Source organism: Pleurodeles waltl, chromosome 4_1 (genome assembly GCF_031143425.1).
Source record: "Pleurodeles waltl isolate 20211129_DDA chromosome 4_1, aPleWal1.hap1.20221129, whole genome shotgun sequence".
NCBI classification, from domain to species: domain Eukaryota; kingdom Metazoa; phylum Chordata; class Amphibia; order Caudata; family Salamandridae; genus Pleurodeles; species Pleurodeles waltl.
Window position 1 is genome coordinate 765,066,125 of NC_090442.1, and position 19,922 is coordinate 765,086,046.

General features: G+C 44.3%; 1 protein-coding gene across 1 annotated transcript in view; it reads right to left on the reverse strand.

Annotated features, from left to right (window-relative positions):
- The window catches only part of IRF5 (interferon regulatory factor 5), a 120,498-nt gene extending 107,792 nt beyond the window's left edge, over positions 1–12,706 (reverse strand). The window contains exon 1 of the mRNA XM_069229385.1: positions 11,615–12,706. The gene's annotated coding sequence lies outside the window, so the exon portion shown is untranslated. The remainder of the gene's footprint in view (positions 1–11,614) is intronic.
- Positions 12,707–19,922: the final 7,216 nt, after the last annotated feature.

The following is a 19,922-nucleotide window of genomic DNA, read 5'->3' on the forward strand; positions in this document are numbered from 1 at the left end:
CACTTGTTCAGTAATTTCTTCGGATATTCCCAAGCATTCATTGAGGTGCATATTGCATACCTTCAAGCCTTGTCCTGACTCTGTGTGGGCTGCACTTGCTTTTGCTGTTTATCCTTTATCTGAAAATATTTCAGTAGTTTAAGCTTAGGAATAAATGTATATATGTCCAGCCTTGTTTGTACATAGCTAAGGAACTTTCAGGGAAATACCATAGGCCCAATAGTAATATCTGTTTTTCTGCCTCATTCAGTGTTACTGATGATAGATTAATGATGGAGCAGGGGTTCTTAACCTGATTTACTTCTTGTTTTTCTGCGACCTCTGTGGAGGAGGCTTGCTCCCTTGCGTGTCCATTCAATTGCTTGCACCTCCTCTTTGACTCCTTTGTGCCTTTGATCCTTGGCCTTAATGGTTTCCCATCTGTCCATTCTTAAAAAATCCAAATCCTCAACTATAGTTGCCTTTCTTTTCATGCCGGTCATTCCCACAATGTCATCTCTAGCACTGTCACCTGTATCTATCTCCATATCAGCACCTGGTATCCTCTTTTCTTGTAGTGACCTGTTGCCCTCCAGCAATTTTTGTCACTTCATGGTATCAAACCACCGGGGGAACGTAAAGATTTGTCCACGTTCATAATCCGCCTTTTCTCTTGCAAACGTATGTGCTTTCCTGGCCTTTATTACTTCCTCATGCTTTTAAAGTCTTCTCCCCATCTCATCCTCATATTTCGTAATCATATCCTGTTTTTCTTCCTTTCCAGCTCCATGTTCAGTGCATGTATTTCTTGTTGTATTTTTTCCCGGTCAATTGCTGCATATTTCACCAAAATTCTCACAGGGTTCATTGATGCTGCCAGATTATTCTCAGTCCATTCCCTCATCATCTCCGAATTTGGATTTTCAAAACTAGGTGCCAAAAGTATTCTTAGTCCTCTTGGAATTCGATCTACTTCCAAGTCTTTTATCAATAATTTATGCTCCCACCACTTTGTCTGTTCGCTTCTTTTTAATTTATCCAAATGTCTCCATTTACTTGTCACATCCTGATTATTGCTCCTTGTGTTGTGTGTGGCCCCACTTCCCTCTACGGAAATGTCACTGGCAAAAAGCCTCTCCGCCACTTCCTCTCTTTCACGAAGTACTTCTACGGTGTGTATATGTGTGTGTGTGTGTATATATATATATATATATATATCACAAAATCCTTTGTTGATTCCAAAGAGGGCCAGGACACCTCTGTATACTGTTCCAAAGATTTATTCACAGCAAACAAATTAAATACAACGCGTTTCGGCAATAAGCCTTGATCACATTCCGCATTACGGGGATTAACTTTGGAGAATATATATATATATACATATATATATATATATATATATAAATATATATATATATATACACACACACATATATGGTTAAGTTGACAAAGGCACTAGGCACTGAGTGTGCCGAAACGCGTTCTGCTTTTTTGTTATCTGCCGATGGATTACATTGGTACTTTCACTGCCCACACGGAGTACCTATCCTTTTTCTAAGTGTGGGAGGGAGTGGTGATGCGAGACGAGTCTTTGTGGGTACTACTAGCGATCAGGCAGTGGGGAGGTAGCGTCCAGGAGGATAGTGGAGAAACACACACATACATATATATACTTACCTGCAAAATACTTACATTTTCGTTGTAAAGGCATGTGTGGTAAAGGCACATGCATGGTAAAAATGTATGTGGTAAAACCGCAAGAAAAGACACAAGGGGGTACAGTAGGAATACCTTGACCCCCTAGGCATGGTGCTGGGGTCCCAGAGGGACACTGCCTGGGCCAAAATATGATTTTCTTTTCTTAACTTTGCTGAAAATTTGCTGGGAATCCGCTAATCCACAGCATTTTGTTTTAAAGTAGGCATGGTCTCCCTCAATTGTTATTTTAAGCCCTCCAGGTGGGCAGGCCCTGGGGGGACATATTTATACTTTTGGGGAGACGGAGGGCATATGATGTCCATCATAGGCCGATTTCCACCCTGGGGACCCTGTAATGAAGGGCCCAGCCTCATATTGGGGAGGTAAGGGGGTCATGCAACACACTTACTCGGTCTATTTTCAGCCCTGGGTATCCCCCAGACACTTCTCAAAAGAGAAAGGTGAGGGCGACATGTGCTGTGCTGCCCCCCTCCCCGGTCTGATTTGGCCCCGGAGACCCCATAGCAGTTTCCTGGCCTGCACTGGTGCAGTATTGTTGTGTGACCTTTGCTTTTAAATGAATTTCTAAGTTTGATTTCTATTTCCTAACTATAATGTCCCTGTAACCTTTGTTACATCATTGATGGTTTGGCATTCAGCCCTGGGTGGTTAAACCTCAGAAGGAGGAATGTCGTGTATGAGAGGAAGTAGAGTATGTTTTGGGGAACTCCTTGTTCATGCAACTTTTCCCAGTCAGCTCAGACCAGTCACCACTGCCACCCCTTTAAAGTAAGATATTTTTTCCAAAATCCTTTATTTATTCCTGGCCATTTCAGACTGCCTTCCGTGTCTTCAGACAGATCACCCTGTTGAGAAACCTACTTCCCAAGTAAGACAGGCCAGAGGTGGCTCTTTACAACAAATTCTGTCCAGACATACTTGACGGCTGCATGTTAGGTTTGACATGGGGGTAACAAAAGCATCGCTACAGAAAAAGATTAGGAGTTAGGCAAAGAACCGAAACCACATTGCATATCCTGCCCCCCGAAAAAGAGTGATGCACAATCTAAGCAAGGCATGCAGATCCTTGTTTATGTACATCAATATCTCGCCGGATGAAAGATGCTAAGCATGCTGGACCAGAAGCTGAGGAAAGGCTCTCATTGTAGTGACACTTATAGCGCTTTGATCAGCAAGGCTTTTAGCTTAGATATTTAAGGGAATTTGCGAGACACCATGTCCCTCTAGAGCTGCTGGAAATCTGCGATATTGCGATTTACATTTTATATTTGCTTGCGTAACATCTGCCAGGCAAATGCACTTACTAAATTATTTTGTTAATTTTATCTGGTAGCCACATGGACAGTATTTTTTTATGTGCTTTCCCTATGCTTCACTTCAACCAAATTTTGTAGACATTATGACCTCCTTCTCAGCCTTGAAAGGGACTTAATCCTGCCCTAGGTCAGACTAGTCTCAAAGTTTTGCAAGGGATGGAGGGGTCAGGGTGAGTCTTTGAATACCTTTGGACGTGCACAAACACACACAGCATTGAAATTAGATTGCCAACCACTCAACGCCCCTCTGAGTAGATTTATTCACACAAAACGTATTGTATGACTAAATTCTTTTACAAGTTCAAACCCAACTTCTCTGAATTCTAAAATAGTTGTCCACTTACGCCTTGTGTAACTTACAAGTACATATAAGTGTGAATCGTGCCCTTCCTCCCTGGCCCAAGCCACCACAAGTAGCACCAATCTCATGAAAAGGGAAATCCCTTGTAAAGAAAAAAAAGCGAGAAAAATGCCTTCTCGTATTCAGTACCATCATATGAAACGACAGCCACTTTATTTGAGAGCGGTACCACAAGTGGCCAAAAAATGCCATCTTATCCAGTGCTTTAAATGGGCCGGTACTGTCCGGTACTGAGTACCGGCACTTTTTTATTTTAAGAAGGAGAGTGCCGCCACTTCTCAATAAAAACATAATACTTTTAATTGGAGAGTACCGGCACTTCTCAGAAACAAGCAGGTACTCTGGTTGAGAGTACCTGCACTTCTATTTTTCCATTTCAAGCACTGATATTATCCCAATTACTCACGCCACTCACCCGCAAACCTCTGTCCCCTTCCCCCTCCTTCACTTCTGTCTGTAAATATTAATGCATTTCTAAGTGCCCTCTTGCCTTGCCCCAGCACTTTTTGTAAATGTTCTCTCTAGTTGCTCTTTCGCGACAATTGGCCTCGTCTTCAATAAGCAGCGACCCCGATGCACGAGCCGCGCCAAGGTTCTCTGTCTTTGCAAAGAAGGACACGCGGCAAATCAGTTTGGACAGGTCCCGCACCAAGGTCACACATGTGGCAGAGGGACTAGCTGCAATGTGGGGCAGCACAACCCATGAACTGCTTCAGTCGTCCCTTCGGATTTCTGCTGATGGTCTGACGTTTGAAATATGCCACTCTGTAAAGGGGAGGGAGGCGGAATCAGTCTCCTGGGCGGCAGTTACACGAGCCGATTGACGGTCACCACAAAGGGCCAGTCTGCTTTTAAACATTCCACCTTTTGCTGACGAGCCAACTTCGCTACAGAGACAACACGATTTGCCTGGACCACATAAGTTGATTAGATGCCACACAGTGGGCACCACCCGAACAATACCACCTCTACACCTCGTAAACAGTGAGAAAAGGACGAATAATGCCGGTCTTATGCATCTCGGACATCATAAACAAACACACACAACGCTCACAGAAAAATACATCACCACCCAGTCACCGATGGAGCAGGCACAACAACTATGCACAGGTCACAGGAAGTCTGCGCCTGCGGGAACTGCAGGGCAGCGACAGCTCTGTGTGCTTTACGGTCATCGACGGTGATATAGTTTGCAGCCACAGAGAGATAAGTAAAGATAGCTACCCTGTGGTCTAGTGTAGTACATGACACACTATGCCAGTACTTCTGTCCGTTTAGCCAGCAGCACTTAGTAAGTGTGGGCTAAGGAAACCCAGGTCTCAGTACATAGCTGCCAAGGTTTCAGATTGCTATGTGTGACATTTTCATATTTTCAGTGTAATTCTGAGTGACATTTCAACGACTATGAGTTACACTTTCTTGCAAGCAAAACTAAGCAATGAAGACGAGGGAAGTAATATAAATATGGTAGTACAGTGGTTCTCAACCTGTGGTCCGGGGACCCCTGGGGGTCCGAGAAGCCTCCTCTGGGGGTCCCCAATTTCTTATAAAATTAAATAATCTTCACAGATTAGGTCCCCAGCTTTATGTAATGACTCAGTAAAGAGGGTCCCCGGGTTCCAGTAATGATAAAGCGAGGGTTCACCAAAGTCAAAAGGTTGGGAACCACTGTTGTGATATAGCGAGAATCATATACCTCCTGTTGTACACCAGCGCTACCTTGCGGCCCTTGATAAACACTTCTCGGAGCTTACCTAACAAAGTGAAAAGCTGGAACAAGAAGGTTTCACAGCACTTCAGGATTTGCGTGACAATCTCAAGCATTGCGGAGTTGCGGGAAAATGACCGTAAACGATTATTCTAACGCGAGATGCGTGATCCTTGGCAGGGGTGTCATTATTAAACATGCAACTACAAGTTCCAGAACACATCGTTCTGTTGGCTAAAAGCCAGGACTGGTTTAAAGGTGTCTTATGAAGTAGGGATGTAGGCTGATATAACTAAAACGTATTTGCTTCAGTTGACTCCATGGGAAGAAGAGAACCGTGAACGATTCCTAAGAAAACTGGAAAAAACTGTATTTAAGACATCAGAAAATAACATAAGTATCTGGAGGCAGAGTTCTCAAGTATCCCGGATTCAGGCGTGTGAAGCTCATCCAGCCCAGGTTTTTGATTTGCATGCTGGAACTTGTAGTAAGCATTTTACAAGTTCCAGAAGGCAAAGCGAAAACCATAAGCTGGATTTACCGCTCGTGCTCGAACGTGTAAAATTTGAAAGTTCTGTGGAAGGCTGAAGTTGTAGGTAACAAGTACCAATTGTGCATCCTTTTTATTCTTGACAGGGAAAGTACCTCCAAACGGACTACGTTTTTTGATGCATTAATGTGAAAGAAGAGAAAATAAAACGGTTAACTGAGAAGAGGAAGTAAAAGCGTCATTAGGCTGTGCTCTTAACCGCGTAAAGAGATTAGAAAAAACACAGATGTCAACTAGCCTCATGTCATGACTGACACCTGCATTCAGTCCTGGCTCTGTGCCAAAGGCGCTTTGCCTCCTGGATTTGTATGCCTATTCCTGCAATGTTAAATGTGAGAGTTCAAGTCTCCCAATATATTCATGCCGCGGTACAAATGGCCGACTGAAGGTTCACAATTACTTGGAGCTACTATGAGTTGCCACTAGTCAAATCTGCACCAGTAAGGTCTTATTGTGGAACTGACAATACCTCAAATGGAATGGAATTCTTTATGATCAAGCCCCCTTCAATACTTAATTTTGCAGTATGTCTTGAAGGAAAAGGATTCATGTTTCTATGTTATACTTTCAAATATTTAGGGCCTCATTAAGAGTTTGGCAGGCCAACGGTCGGCCCGCCAGACCCATGGGGAGGAGACCACCGCAGAACTGGAGGTCTTCACCCGGCCAATTACATTTCCACTGGGCTGACTGGTGGATACCTCCGAGGCCAATGCCGTCAAGCAGAAGGTGCCCCCAGCACCGTCCGAATGCGCACTGTCTGTGTAGCCAGGAGTGCGGCAGTCTGACTGCCACTGTGAGCTTGGTGGTCGAAAGACTGCCAAACTCGTAATGAGGCCCTTAATCTAAGGTACATGACACAGTCAAGTCGCAGAACTCGAGTTAGGCACAATATGTTTACCGGCAAACCTTTCTTATAAAATGTAACTGAAAACTGCTGAATCCCAAGGGTTGGATGGTCAGTGCTCTGCAAAGTCTTAGCCAGAGCCCAAAGGTTGACATATTGTTTCCTGGTTGCATTAACATTTTGACAGAAATCAGAAATATGCTAGACTACTCGCTGTATTTTACAACACTTAGCTCAACAGTGCATAATAGAGTGGGAAATGTAATCTGTTGAAGAGAATATTTTTATAGATAATATTGGCAGTTTCTAATAAGTCTAGCAGTTATTTGTTCTTTTGGAATTCACTTGCCAGTAAATTTACTGCAATATAATTGCTAGAATTTTTAAGGCTGCACACTCCAATATTGCTCCACTAATATTATTTCAGACTCTCTTAAATGTCTTTGCGAACTGTCCCCAACATCTAAAATGGCAATATTCAGGGCCTTTTCAAATACACTTATAGCAGACTAGGAGGAATATCCAAACCTTGCAAAAATATGAGATTATTTGATGGTGTAATCTTTTAGGTATACATGTTCTGTACCTTTTTTTTACTCCATTGTGCTGTTGTGTAATGCTGCATGTTTTTAAGCAAATAAATCAAAACAGTGAACTGACTGATAAAATTAAGACAAAAATAAAGGACTGTGGCCTATTTGCACTTTTATAATACGAGTTGAATTTGGAATTCTACTTCACATACTCAAATGCCTTTGTGAATAAATTCTAGTATGAGTAATGCAAAATGTTCCTTTATGGACGTGAAGTATGCAAACATACATCGAAACCTGTCATACTACAAAGGATTTAAGACTTTATTGAATAAATCAATCCAACCACATCCGGTCTGAACAAAATTTAATTTATGGAAGCAGCAATCAACGCCTCCTCCTCACTCATGGCTAGTGTTGTCTTCAACAGAAAGAATATCTACTCTGAAAGGGGCAGCAATTCTGCTTTCAACCAACAAACCAATTTCAATCTGTTGATTTACGAGGATCGTGTGACATGTGGCTTCAAGTGATCCTTTCCTGCGAGACAAACTGGAAGCTGCAATAGTTCCTCCAGTGAGATCAAGATCCCAAGTTGCAGAAGAAGGTGTAAATTATTTTAACTTCAAGCTCGTCGACTTCAGAGAGCCTGTGACTTGTATAAACCTCTTCTTGAGTTGCCTTCATGACAGATTCTTCAGAGTCTGCTGGAGTGGTCTCTGCAACTCACGTCTTATGATCTCAAGGACAAGACATAAACCTTACAGTGAAAATGAGACTGGTCACTCTGGTATCACTTCCCTCCATCACAGTGAAACTCTTAAGACTAGAATAGCAATATTTTAATCAATAACCAAGGGGGGTACAAATTCCAGGCACTAGAGATCTGGCACTGGACCATTCCAAGCCACTTCCTGCACATATTTAACACTTGAAAGGTGGTAATGTAGCAGTTAAAAGCAGGAGATGCAACGAATTTTAAGGTAAGTTTTTTTTTTGTTTTTTTTTAATGGTTTATTAGTTGATTAGAATTTACATATATATATATATGTATATATATATATATATATATATATATATATATATATATATATATATATGTATATATATATATATTCTAAACAACTAATAAACTATAAAAAAGAAACACCTTAAACTTCGTTGTTCAGGCAATCGTTATTCAGGCAGAATCGTTGTTTAGACAGTAGTTGTTCAGTACTTCGTTGCAGAGACTTTTTAGGTGTTTAGCAGTAGGGGTTTAAGCTATCGTTGTTTAGGACCTAGTTGTTCCATCACATATTGGTCTGGGGATCTACTCAAATAGCTTTCTTTGTCCCCAGTCAAGTTATCACATACCTCCAGTATGCCTCTTGGATGTGCAGGAATATGTAACCTCCTGGGCGTGTGTACTGAAGTCTTTTCAGCTTTGATTACATTAATAAAACGTGAATATGCCAAGTTGTATAAATGCGCCCTTGCAGAAGGGGTAATGGTCTCAGCATGTCCTTCAAACATATGCCAGTGGTCGTTAACTATAACTACTGCAACAATGTGCTAAAAGAATTGTTCTGACCTAAAAAGCCAGATACAGAGAATTGTAAATTTAGAAAATGGATGAAAAGAAACTCCTGCCACTAAACCAGCCCAAATTCTAAAGATATTTACCCAGCACTGGTGCTAGTAGAGCACAAGAGGATATGATTAAACACGTACGAGAATTTATCACCCTATCTTTTGAATTTTGAATTGTACCAGAAGCATTGACTATTATGTATTGGAAAGCTTCCTTCATTCTTTCATTCTATATGAAGTATCAGCCCTTTAAAGAACCAGACTGTGCTTCACATTGCAAAAGACTTCTTTATTTACACTTAGAGCCTGATTTAGAGTTTGGTGGACGGTACACTGCTACAAACATGACGGATATCCTATCCGCTTTATTACAAGTGAATGACATCTTAAAGCACTTGTAAGAAGAATATCTGTTTGTGGTGGAGCACCCGTCTTTAAAACACTAAATCGGGCCCTAAGTTACAATAAAGTAAATAAGTCTTGTCATCACAACCTCTCATTCGAGTCTGGCCAAGTGCAGGATCCACAGCATGACATACCTCCTTCTGTGTCACATCACGCCTACTGAAACTGAAATTCCAAAACACACAAAAATAGAGAGGGAAAATAAGATGTTACAGAATTAAGTCCTGGGCAACACCGAGCCTGAAAAGCATTGTAAATGAATGTGACCCAATAATTACAGAACCATGAGGAGAGTCCATGGCCATTGGTATATACAGAATCCAGTTTTCATCTTAATGTGAGGACGTGGTGTCCATTGTAGGTCCTGGAGCACTGAATCCGTACCAGATTTTCAGCACAGACGTGTAAATAATCTCCATTCAGATCTTGGGCTATAAATGTATCTTATCTGGAATGGTATCAGCTACCCTGCACCTATGATGAGAACCACTAGGTACATCGTGACCTAAAAGGATATGTGTAGGTTCAATGTCCATGTTGGTTCTTTTGCATATGCCAGCTCAGCTGTCATCAGCACCATGGATCCTACCTTCTTATGTGCAACTGGAGCAGGGAGTTGGTGTTGGGGGGGAAGTGCAGGAATGAACTCACTCGGTGACATGCTCAGAGATCATCAAATATGCTACCGCTTGAATGGCAATGATTGGTATGGTTATGGACTTGTTGTAAGCCTTGGTAAGCAGTTTTCCAAGGGGCAAAAGCTAAGAGGAAAGGATGTCACAGAATTGCCAAAGGCTCAATGTAGGTGGAGTGGAAATCGTGTTCTCCGTTCTGCTTCTTTACTACAAAAAAATAATAGAGTTGATGGAAGGAGAGAGTCACCCTTTTTCTCTGGGTATCAATGGAGATCAAACAACAAATTTAAAAAAACATTGCAGTAATCCTGGATTTTTACATGACCATGAACTACCAGATCATTTCAGTTTGAAGGTTAGTTTTCTACAGCTGAAGTTTGTGGGTAATTGTAAGATGACCATGAACTACCATTTTAGTTCAGTTTTAGAGTCTACTTTACTTAAGCAAAAGACGTTTAAAAAACCCTCGCTTTCTTACTCAATGAATCACGCAGGACGTCCACACTATTCCCACGTAGGCAGCATGAACGTCAATTCGCCAAAAAGCCTGGGGTAGCGGAAGTGACATCACACACCATTTAACCTTTTACTTTTACTCACACACATGCACATATACACACTCTCTCACATAAACAGACTCTCACCCGCAAGCACGCACACAGCATACATTTACACGTATGTTTACTTACCGTAGATGCCAGTGGGGGTCGTATTCCGGCTAAGTGTACTCCATTATTTATTACACTAATAGTGAATTATATATTATTCAGTATTAGTGTAATAAAGCACTGAGAGAAAACAAGGCCAATGGAACTCCAACAGACGTCTGCACGGGGGAGCTGCCCCGCGCTCCTGGTACTGATTTAGCCACTTCTGAGGCCAGGGGTCGCAAAGGGAGTGCCAGGGGTCGCAAGGGGCAAGGCAGGGGTCGGCGCTGCGACCCCTAGCAACCTCTAAATGACGTCCATGGTAGCCAGCACTATAAACCGGCACGCTTCCAAACATGCACAGCAAACGGAGACGAATCTTACTCGAGCACTCGAAGCGCTTTGGGCTTCCTAAGGCGTGAGAAGCACCACACTAACATTATATTTTACAACGCATGATGTCGTTTTCGGGACTTTGCACGATCTGGGACCAGAATGTCTGGAACTGAAATGGAGAGAGATTCTCTCTGGAGACTGCTGAGGTGTGGCGAGGAAGGTTTACCCGGGTGTACCGACTATCGGTTGTCTGATCAAACCTTCTTTGGACCCTGTGTGGTGGGCACGCACCTCACCTGAAGTGCCCCTTTTGGATTGCCCCTCACCTGCTCAATTATGTGGCAAGGCCGCCACGCTCCCTAATGTAAATAAGAACATTTCCACCCACCTTCCTTTTTGTAAATACAATCACTGATTGGTGTGACTTGGGCCTCTCGTACCCGCTGCACCTGCTGCATAACAGTGAATACACTCCTGCACGTGTGCCTGTCTGCCGAGTCCTTGCCTGTGCTTTTAGGAGAGCCCCTCGCATGTGGTATATCGAGAGAGCACCTCACCACAGTCCGCTCTACAGAGACCCTGGCTTGTGTCTTAAGGGATCCACGCGGTGCCGTGACAGCAGACCCACTCCTTCGTTTTTTCCGAGGCACTCATCGCCTTTGCTGTGTCTACAGAGATTTTCACCCCTGTAGCGCATGTCCAGTGTTTCCATAACCCCATCCCTCTGCCATGTCTGCAGAGGTCCTCGCCTGATCTGGTCTATGTCCACAAAGTGCCTCGCCTTGGTGTGTCAGGATAGCCCTTTACATGTGCAGTCTGTAACATAACAGTGTATGCGACCGCCTCCCTGCCCACTCCCTCTCTCACCTGTGCCATATCTACACAGCACCCACGAGCCGCCTACTTTGGGCTTCACTTGTACTGTGTTAGTAGGACCCTTTACCTGTGCAGTCTGACCCCTAGCTGCGACTGCACAACCCTCTGTGCTGGCTAGAGTGCCACTCACCTGTGCCGGTCCTGGGTTCCCGGGAAACACCCGCGTCCCTTAAAGACTGATGCACGGAGTCAGCTCAACGGCACCCCAAGTCTTTGTGGAGGGGTTCCGATCAGGTAGTCCAAGCCAGGAGAAGTAAGGCTGCTGTACCTTAGTTTACGTCGACTAGTGTCATGCACTTTGACCCCCGTCTTATTTGACCTTCAGCAACCCTTTGGCTACGGTTTAGGGCCCTCAATCCACCAGGGAGTCGTTTTGCTTCCCTTTCAGTCACATTTATCTGGTTTGGTCAGGAGGGTTCTTCCTTCAGTGCCACCTTGAATAACCCCTTTGGGGTTCAGTCTAGTTGGTTCTCGCTACAAATATGCCTTGGTGAGGCTATTTAGGGTTCGGCCAAATCTTATAGTCCCTTGGATGCTTCCTTGATTACCAACTTTGGAGTTCACTGTGGCTTGCCCCTGTCCAGTTGCGTCTCGGTTCGATGCCCTCTTGATTGTGCTCCCTGGGGCTCACCCCGGTTGGGTTCCTTGATTGCCCTCCTTGGGGTTCAGTTCGCTTTAGCTTCCTTTGCCCCACTCCCCCTCAAAACTAATCTCAGTCCACTTGGGTTGTTACTGATTTGGGGTTTAAGTCAGTTTGGCTCTTCTTCCTTTAAACCGCTCTTCGGGATTAAGTCCAGTTGCGCCTCTGTGTGTTACTCCTTTGGGGAGAATTTTTGGGAGTTCAATTAGGGTCTGTCTGCCTTCGAGGCGCCTTTCCTACCCCAGTAGGGGGTTGTCCAGTTGTGGGGATTCTTCCCAATACCCCCTTGGTTACCTTCTTTAGGGTTCAGTCCATTTGTGTCTCCCTTTGGTTATCCATCAGAGGCAATCAATGAGCTGATAGCAGGTGGCCTGTCCCCTGGCACTCACTCCTCCTCAGGCTCCAAGCTCTTCAGTTCTTAGGAGTAATTCGAATTTCCCAAACTTGTGCTCCAGACTCCCGCCGCGCTCCCACCGGAAGGCGTCCGGCTGCGCAGTGTGAGGCGTCCAACTCGATGGAGCACTTGAAGCGCTAAACCCTCTGCCAGCCAGTGTCGCAGCTGTGCCCTGCTCGCCACTTCCTGGTTTATGAATACAGTACTTCTGCTATGACAGCGAGCAGCGTGGGAGGGGGTGGAGGAGGCCCCAGGCTCCGCATGACTCCCCGTCCCACCCTTCCGGTCCAAACAAGCTCCAAACCTGCGGGGAATCCACGCCCTCCACCTGCAAGCAGAGGTGGACCGGCCTGTCGGACAGCGGCTGACAGGCCGGTGAATCACAGCGGCTGCCGGGGCTCTCCCCAGACGTTATCCGAGAGGCCGATAGAAGGCTGGCTAAGCTGGGGCAGACTCAGTTGAAATGGTGGGAGGATCAGTCACGACATGACGGGTTGTGTCAGGACCCCGCGGCGCTGGCCTCGGAAAACATCCAGATTTCACCCTCAACCTGCGTTGACCCACGGGGTTGGCGTAGCTGGGGGGGCCTTCGTGTGTTCATTTATTTTATGTAAGTTTATCTGGCGGGGCGGAAGGTGCGCATATACGTCACATTTAAGACATTTTAGCCCTGGTATTAACATATTCCATAACAGAACATAAAACAGATGCATCTACGCTGGAACTTCACCTGTCTAGCGTTTATATATTTTGGTCACTGGTACGTGTTGTAGTTTGGAGATTCTTGATAAAGTATATACTTCTCTAGGTTTCTCAACCGGATAAGTGCAGAGACATTAATTTTTTTTGTTATTTATATATTTGCAATGTGTTCCGCTTGGTAGGCACTATGGGCCATATGTACGAACACATTTTCCCATTGACACAGAGTGGGAAAAACCCTTTGTTACATCTGGCCCTATATCCCTGATGCTCTACTTCTATCAAGCCAGTGTACCTGAATGTACATGACACAATGTACAAAAATGGGCCTTTTATTTGGTAAAGTGTGCCGATAAAACGATTCAGTCAGAGCTGGGAGCTCTTGTGTCTGCTGCATTTACCCCCCTACACCTCAGACTAATGACACAGATACATGTCTGACCAAATAACAACATAGCCTCACATAACACAACAAACAAGGAAAAAAATAATGCAACATACTCAGAGAGTATGCCACAGAATACCCTAATCTACACCAACAGACAAATGTAAATACTTCAAGAATAAAATGAGTGTGGATAATTCATAGTGTATGGGAATAACACCAGCATATGAGGTGGTCCAGTAGACCCGTTTGTGAGCTTGCATTTTGGTAAATGCTGACTGAACACATAGGATTTTAACTAGAGGAGTGTTTGCCTTGTGCATTTCTAAGCCTTTATTAAGAAAGGAAATCTACCTCCTTTGTACTTCCAGTGTTGGTCAAATATTTTCAAACGTTTGTAAACTGTAGAAAGTAAAAATAACATTTTGTTCATGTGTTAGGATACTGCTTATACAGTTAGGTTCTGATTCTGAGTTAGTCTTAATCCAGGTGCCTTGCACTGGGTTCCTTGGGAGTAAAATGCAGAATTGCATTCTTACTGAACCAAAATCCGCATGATACACTAAATACCGTGCGCCTTTTTCCTGCAGGATTGACCTGCCAAAATGTAACGAAGGGTGTGATATGCAACATACGCTGTAATTACCAGGTGCAGTAAATACCACCCGGCTAATAATGCAGGCAGGGGTTCACGCAGAGGTCGAAAAGCCTCGAACCAATCGAAGTCAGGGCCATAGCATTAGTCTCTTTTCTCGGTCGGGTTCTCCCTCCCTGAACTCAGGCCTGAGTGTTAATAAGGTCACTGAAGGGAAGGGCTACACTTCACAGAACGAGAAATGTAAACACAGATCTGCATGATGACAAAGTAAGTAGTAGTTTGTAGGAACCATTGCTTTTTTGATAAACACATTTTATTGTTTTTGAGAAAGGAGGAACCATTGCTTTTACTCTCCCGATAGCTGTCCCAGTTGCATGCAAGGTATACTTTAAATACCATTCTTGGTCTGCTGGCCCTTTTTCAGGCCACCAGGGGGTGCTGCAGCACCTGCTGCTCCCAGAGTTCCAGTGCCACTGGATAGGCACTGGCTCCACTGGCTTTCACTTTGGTTCCTCTACCTCTGCCATTGCCACCCCTTTCCACAGAGGTTATGAGGACAGCATCCTGAACGGAAAATAAACATGGCTTTTAGAGCAGTATTTAGGTTTTATTGTTTTCAATCCTTGCTCTTTTCCAGCCACTCAGCAGCAAATTAGGTGCTGTTGATGGTTTCGGGTATATGTCATCGGGAGGATAAGGGAACTAGAGACTGGATGGAATAACTTGTGCAACCCATGGCTTTTCAGTGAATTGGAGTCCATATAGAGGAGAGGTGAGCAAGCCGGATAATTCAAGGGAAGAGCAGAGCCAAAACCTGAGCTGAGCGGGCATAGAAGTCTCACTTTCAGTCATTCTCTTCCTATCGCGCTCACTACCTCGTTTTTCTCCATCTGCCTTCTTCCATCTCTCACTATTGCTCTCTTTCCCTCACGCGGTTTCTTTATCTCTCTTTTACTCTCTCCTTTTTATTTCTGGCTCTACTTTCCTCTCTCATCGCTCCTTCGTTTTCGCCCTCCTTTATCTCTCCATTCATTTCTTCCCCTCCCACTCACGTACCCCAATACTTCTCCCAAATCGTGTACCTTTCTTGTCCTCTATTAGGGCCATATGTACCAACGCATTTTCCCATAGACACAGAATGGGTAAAACCCTTTGATACATCTGGCCCTTTGGTCTTTGTTCTCCTGCTGTCTTTCTGGTTCTCACTTTCTATCTCCGTCCCATAACCTTATCAGCCCCTTGCACAACGTCCTTCCATTCTACCCCCGTCCCTGTGGAACCCAGGACACCCTTCTCCAAGCCACATAGGTGCGGAAGAGGAGGAGCTTGCCAGTGTCATGGGGTTTTTGCATTTTCAGTGTGGAAATGTAGACAGGGTGCAGAAAAGCTGCTCCGCTGCTGCACCATTAGGGGCTTGGACGGTGGCGTTTGGTGAAATATTTCGATGGAGGGGTGAAAAAAACAAACCATACTATATATATATAGATAGATAGATAGAGAGAGAGATTACCTTACACTGCTTGCATGTTCTGCAGCACGTCCTCATCCTCGCTGTTGCTAGCTCCGGACTCCAGTCCGAGCATGAGGTCCCACAGCCACCTCTTTTAGCCAATCAAGAGGCTTCTCTCATGTTGTTAAGCAGCATGAATGACGAGTCTTGATTGGCTGGAGCATGCTGCCTCAGCGCTCTGAAAAGCACTGTGGGCCTGCTCTCCAACCCAGCTGTCCAAGACAGCTGAGTTGGAGAGGTTTGAAGTGCGTATGTCGGTTTGGCTGTAGTAAGGTAGCCGGCCAAACCAACATGCGCACTTCAAACAAAGGGGACACTCCTCACTGTTGCCAATCACTGTCAGCAGTGATACACTGGCCCGTCCTGCCCTCACACTCCATTTTGCTGCCAGACAATACAAAATAAAATGGCAATAAAATAGTTTTATTGACTTTTTTTCACATTCTGCTCATCAGTGTTGGGGGGAAATGCTCCTCCGCTCCCACAGAGGATCTGCTGCTGGGCTTGGAGAATGGTGAGATAGCGCAGAGATGCAGAGTAAGCGGAAGCAAAAGCAGCAGTGTCTAGGCTCAGCTCCCTTTTGGCTCGAGTCTTCCAGAGGCCCTCAGGCCGAGCCAGACCCCTGCCTGGGGCCAGACTTAGGGCTTCAGTTGCTCACACACTCCAACACCAATGTCAAAAACTGTGTGAGCAGGCCACTCACATTGTTAACCTGCCTCAGGGACATTTGTGCCCAAAATGCCTATTAAATCTAAACCCTCCCAGCAAAGGTCCATTCATTACATTACCTCTGTCATTGCTCATTATCAACTATAATCTCCCTTCTCCCTCCCTCCTACTTTTTTCTCCATTCCAATGTCTTTAGTTATGTAAGGAAATGCCATTCACAGAGTTTGGCATTATGCTGCTGGTTTTTCAACTCAGAGGGTGCACTGAGGCCTGCTAACCAGAACTCAGGGCCAGTACTTTTGACCCATAAATGTGTAATGATAAATTGGCTATACCTAATTTGCTTACATTAACTTACATATAAGTCCTAACATATGGTATATATGCCAGTTGTACCCAGACGAAGGCTAAGTTTGCTTCAAGAATAAAATGAATGAAGATAATTCACTGTGCATGGGAATACAGTGCCTGTAAGTTAAAGTCTCCACCCCACTCCGCAGCACTTGTTGTACCACCCTGAGTAGGCAAGGTAAAATGTGTCTCCAGGCCTGCCACTGCAGACTGGTAGAGAAGTTTAAAAACTGGTAACTCAACTTTGCCATTTGCAACCATGGCAAAGACCAAACCTCCCTTTTTGATGTGTTGCAGTCACCTCTACAGCAAACCTATCAAGTCCAAAGGCATGATGCTGCATATTAAAAAGCAGAACATGTGTTTTACATGTTCTCACAGTAAAAACTTGTGATTGACCTTACCGGATAGGCTAGTAGTCCCATTGGCGAGTTCAGGGTTACACGCTGACAACCAAGCTGTGCTATCTTCTGACTAGGACTACTAACGTTGGTATTTCAAGATATCAAACAACGTGTTATATTAAGCCTGACTTGATGTCCAAGTCGAAATTAATGTAACATGGTGCTACATACAACATTTAGAAATATGCCACTCTGTTTCCCAGGTTTTCAAGTGGCCATTTACAGATGCCAGCCACAAGACAGCCTTCTTCACCACCTGAGGAGACATGCAAATAGCTTCCATGATAGGTAACAATAGATGCTTGAGACTGGAGGAGGTGGTATTTCCCCCTGGAAGGAAGCCACACAGGGTGTGGTTTGATATTTGCTCCCACATGCTTGCCAAAAAGACAAGCTTGAAAGGGGCCTTTGAAGGACACTCAAGAGACAGTGCTCTTTTTTCTGGGTAGACAGGTTTGCATCAGGTACAGAGAGTCCGGGAAACATTGTCCAACTGTTATTTCCATGAGCGTGTAGCCCCAGATAGAAAAACCTATAGGATGGGCTGCTGAGCTTTACACACCAAGAGGAGGGTTCAGCAATTTTGGGAGTGGGCAGAATATAGCACTCTGGGATAGTTAGATGCCACACATCTCAGGAAGTTGTCATCAGGCAGGAGGGAACCAAGTAGTCCATTGGCTGGTGACCACAACCTCCCCTAAGTGCACTTTCTGGGCATAGAAGGGGCACCCCTGGCACCCAGGACTCAGATCTCGCTCAGACCTTGCTTGGACCGGAAAAGAGGAGTGAAAAAAGACTGGCCTGCTGACCTTGGACCTGGCAAAGATAGCCTGCACCAAATTTGGACTGCACCTGATGCTCTTTGGGCTAGCAACTTACAGGACTGTGCTTGCTGTGTCCTGCTAGAAGAAAAGATGTCCCTGGGCGGCAGCCGGAAGGAGAAACTCTAATATTCATGAAGCCTGCCTATTGTTGGTAGCCCAGATCACCAGATCATCGCTCCTCGTCACCATGCAGTCTGGAAGACCGAGACCTGGCCAAAAGTTGCATCTGAGTCTGCTTGACCTTAGAAAGTTGTCAGAGTGCGGTTTAGTTGCTCAGAAGGAGTCTTATCATCAAAAAACTGAAACTGCTGACTTAATTGTGCTGGGCAATCAGTAGTCCAGTAGCGTTTGGACTTTTGCTGAACCTGAGAGAACTTCGAGGGGCATCAACACATGTGACCAAAGCTGACTACCAAAGACTTTGGAGTAGCCACAGTAAGACCCCATCGACTCCAGGGTGTCTTCCGTGTCTTTGAGCATCTTCAGCATCCTGTATCCCTTGCAAAGAAGTTAATGGCAATTGGCCGCTAATGCTGGAACTGGACTGGAGACTGCTTTTCTTACGCAGGTAATTGTTCCTTTGGACCTTGTGGTCCCCTTGATTGGCTCCCCTCTGCAGGTGGTCGCCTAATGTATTTTTAAGAAACAGCATTCATCTTTGAAGTAATTTTTTATTTAAAAAAATGTCAAATTTGTTGAATTTGCCAATGCTTCTTTGCGGTTGAGTGAAAAGTCTTGATTTATTGTTCTTTGTGATATCTATTTTTCCAGAACACTCCAGTGGATCTTTTCCATTTTGGTGTCTATAAATTCATAAAAATACAACCTGTTCTTATAAATTGATGTCCTATTTTTTTAGAGTCATGTTTCTTTGTTCTTCAATTATTTTGGTGCTGTTTAAATGCTTTACACTTGTTCCTTTGTGGAAGCCACAGCTATTGAGCTAATGTTTAATAAATGAAACTTGACCAGTCCTAAATGGCTGGAAATGTATTATACAGTGAGGCTTCACAAACGCACCATGCAATACACACCATTTCGCCTCATTCTATTTTTATCTTAGCAAAAGATTGAATGAGTTTGGCGTTTGGGGCAGCTTGTGGGGGCAAATATCAAAATGCAATGAAAAACCATGCCCAATAACATAACAAAAATGAACCCAGTATACCAAAGACTGTGGTGTGCCATTGATTTGGCCTCATTAGATAATACCAAAGACTACAATTAAACCAGATACTGTGAAGTCCTAGTGATCTGCTTCCACGGTGTCATATCAAAGGCCAACGGAATTTAGCAGCTACCCTCTAGAGTGAGCTTAAAGGTAGAGTTCAGCTATGTAAAAACTTGACTGGCGCTATGGCAACCTCCTTGTGGAAGACCAATCTCAATAGAAAGGCAAAATGGGAAAAGCCCTTTTAGCTATTATTGCCTTCACTTCAACTTATAACCAGTCTGGAGATGACCCAAGTGGTTATGGGAACCCTCAGTTATTGAATCAACATCATATGTGTTAAAGCATCATTAGTTTGAAAATGGGCTGTTTTGAATTATCTAGGTAGCTTTTCAAACTGCCTGTCAGGTTCACCAAAAGAATGTACAATCCTTAATCCATTGCCTGACCTATTGTTTCCCTAGCCCACTAATAGTAAGCCAGAATAGATAGATCCCTACTGTTGGACCTGTCCCTCTCTGCAGGGTAACCCCCAAACCTTTTGCCTTTACCCTACAAGTTTTGCTGAATTCCCTTTTAAAGACCTCAGGACTATGTGCACTTTACCACTGCTAACCAGTGCTAAAGTACTTGTGCGCTCTCCATAAAACATGGTAATATTGGCTTATACCCAATTTGCATATTTAATTTAATGATTTAATCGTAAGCACTAGAAAAGTGGCACTACATGTGCCCAGGGACTGTAATTTAAATGCTACTAGTGGGGTTACAATACTGCTTGTGCCACCCA